The 3,294-nt window shown below is 34.6% G+C and overlaps 1 long non-coding RNA gene across 1 annotated transcript in view; it reads left to right on the top strand.

Annotated features, from left to right (window-relative positions):
- Positions 1 to 3,294, top strand: part of LOC111440248 — a 5,261-nt gene that overhangs the window by 1,873 nt on the left and 94 nt on the right. The gene's annotated exons all lie outside the window — the stretch shown is intronic.

The raw sequence follows: 3,294 nt of genomic DNA on the forward strand, positions 1-3,294 counted from the left end.
TAATTTTGTTTAGATTTGTCATGCATTGTTTTGTAAACCGCTTACTTACTATTCATATTTGAACACCTTGTTTTGGATTTTAAACCTCCTTCATAATTGTTAAAGTTTCTTTTTGTGAAATCTCGTTTCTCTATTGGTTCTTACACGATTTCATTGCATAGTCTGTTGGTCCGGCTCTTAATTACGAGATTCAAATTTTGGGCTGTGACACGAACAATTCACACCCTTCTTATAAGAAATGCTTCATTCCCAACTCCAACCGCTATTGGATCTGTCATGACCGAATTTTAAGTATTTATGGTTATTTTAGAGGTTTCGACAAATTGAGCTGCGATGAAAAAATAAATTTTGCTTGGTTTAGAAGACATACAACACCTATGTGAGAAATTCAAAGTTATTTACAAAAGGAAAAAAAAAAGACATGGATACAAAATAATTAAAAATGAACAACAAAAATTATACAACCAATTGATGTCTCAAGTCCAATACAACTAACATACACTCCGGGTCGACACCCCTATGTGATAGTAGAACTCCCAAGCATATCCCCACCTTAAACAGTACTTGAACTAGAAAAGGAGAAAGTGATCACTATAAAAATATACTTAATAATAAACTTACTTGGAGGCTCTCATCGCTTCCTTCTTCAACTAGGTTTCCATGACTTTCCTTTAGTCTATAGGAAGTTTGGGCTTACCCTTTACTGTGCTCTAAGCTACCGTGTAGATCTCGATGTTCTAATTGATTCCTCATCAATCATCAACCTTTGTTGTCCCTAGTGTCTCCTAGAGATTCATGCCAAAAATAAAAAAGTCGCTTTGGTTGAGTGTTTAAGGTGTGTTCCTGCTATGTACATAAAGTTTCTCCACGAGACTTCGAATCTCTCGGACGTCGAAAAGTTTATTTCTTTTGTACTAGCCAAATGCCACCGCTAAAAGATATTGTCCTCTTTGGCCCGTTACCTCACGATCTCATAGAGGTATTCTGTCATGATTGAATTTTAAGTATTAATCGTTATTTTAAAAGTTTCGACAAATCGAGTTGCGACGAAAAAATAAATTTTGCACAGTTTAAAAGACATACAACACCGATGTCAGAAACTAAAATTTATACAACTAATCGATGTGCCAGGTCGAATACAACTAACATACACTCCGGTTCGACACCCCTCTGTGATTGTTAAGCTCCTAAGCATCTCCCCATCTTGAACTAGAAAAGGAGAAAGTGGTAAGTGTAAAAATATACTTAGTAACGAACCTACATGCATTGTGCCAAAGTCAACAATTTCTGGGCTAATACAAATAATTTGTTGGAGTAGTTCAATCGATTAGAGCGTGTGACTGTTAACCATAAGGTTGGAGGTTCATCAAGCCTTCTTTTAAGCAATGTGAATAAATCCTTCCATTTAAGCATGTGGATACAAAATTGGACAATATCATATCGATATGGAGGTTTGTGATTCCTAACATTGTACATTGTCTTAATCAAGCATCCTTAATAATAATTTTGAGTTCTTTTTAGGGGTAGCTTCGAGTACAAAAACATAATGTAAAAAATATTTCCACATAAAGCAGTTACGTCATGCATATTGTAGAGACTCTAGGTCCCTAGAAAACTAGGGTCGTTACATATTATCTACCCCTAAACTTTCTATAACCTAGAGAAAAACTCGTAAAAACTTGCTCAATCAAGGATTCGATTAGACCCTACAAGTAGGTTACTTATTTAGTTGCACTTGATATTACTTTTGCTTTTTGGGTGACCTCTAATTGTTGGTTAACGAGAGATATAAGGTCACAAAGGAGGGTCGTCTTGAGCCATCATTTCTATGTATTTTGAGTTGTTGTCCTTAGTTTTCGAATCTCGTTTCCTAGTTCCCGTTTTGTAATAAACTTGAAACAACACTTTCATTTGTAAATATTTTTTAATTTCTTTTAAATGCTTGGTATTTGTAAATTTTTTCATTTTTTTTTGTTGTCATGTGTCATGAACCATGATTTGAAGTCTTGAAAATTGAGTTATTACAATTTTACTTTGAAGTTTTTAAAATTGAGTTATTACAGTTGATAAGGATCACAGTATTCTAAATGTTTCAACTGGACCTATTACACGATCAAAAGCCAAGAAGATTCAACAAGCATTCATTATTCATCTACAAAATTGGATACGCTCAGTTCAACCATCATTTCATGTGTTACAAGCTGATTCGATTGAAGAAGAACCATTTGAAGCTTCAGAAGTGAATATTTCTACCGTTGAAGTAGCATAAGGATAACAGTGTTCCTAAGAAACTTGATATAGATGTCAATATCCTATAGTATAGGATAGATATTAAAAGTGGTAGTGTTTGAAAGAAAACTTTATTACTTTGAAGTATGTAAAGATGAAATTAAAGTACCTGTAAACAAAAAAATTGAGTTAAAGACCATAAAAGTTTAAAACATGTATACTTAAATTAATTGGTGAATGACATAAGTGTCGTTAATGGAAGATGAGCTTTGTTAGTATTGAGATGTAGAAAACTTTCATACCTTAATAAGGCTTGAAAACTATATAAAAAAAAAAAAAAATAATAATAATAATAATAAGTAATACAACCGCAATTATGGAAGTTGTGAGATGATTTAAAAGTATCGAGCCACAATTTGGATGAGGCATTATGATCATGGTCAAAATTTTAGAGGTATATGGAGAGGGAATACAGTATAAGATTGTCAATGTACCTTAAATTTAAGAAACCATGATTTAAGATGAACTTGGGCGGGGGACACATGAGGATTAGAGTGAGACATTGTCTCTAAATCAACTAGAAGTTTTGTGGTAATCCTCCTTAAGGTATACGAATGCACTCAGGAAGATCAACATAAACAAATTGTTGTAGAAAATTACCAATCAATTTTTCCTAGCAATGTCAACTTGGTTAAAAGGTATTATTATAGTNGACCGGCACATAGGGGGTCGCACCCCGCTTTGTGGATGTATGGTCCCGTGTGAGGGTCGTCAGTTAACCTCCACGGATGATGTTCAGAGAGAGAGTCACGTATTCGGATCCAGCCATACGATCCCCTTAGATTTGCTTATGAGGTCGCGCCTCACCTCAGGACGCTGATCATTTCACTGCATAAGATGGGCAAGCCTCTTATGATGCATAAAAGAGTTGTAGCTTAGATCACCCTGCATAGAAACCCGAGAAAGACCGTGGTTACCTACCAAGATAAGGATGCGAAAAGAGCCTACAAGTAGGCTACTTACTGAGTATTCTTTTATACTCATTCCTTTCTACTCTTTTTTTTT

Source organism: Cucurbita moschata, unplaced genomic scaffold, assembly GCF_002738365.1.
Source record: "Cucurbita moschata cultivar Rifu unplaced genomic scaffold, Cmos_1.0 Cmo_Scf00162, whole genome shotgun sequence".
In the NCBI taxonomy this organism is placed as follows: domain Eukaryota; kingdom Viridiplantae; phylum Streptophyta; class Magnoliopsida; order Cucurbitales; family Cucurbitaceae; genus Cucurbita; species Cucurbita moschata.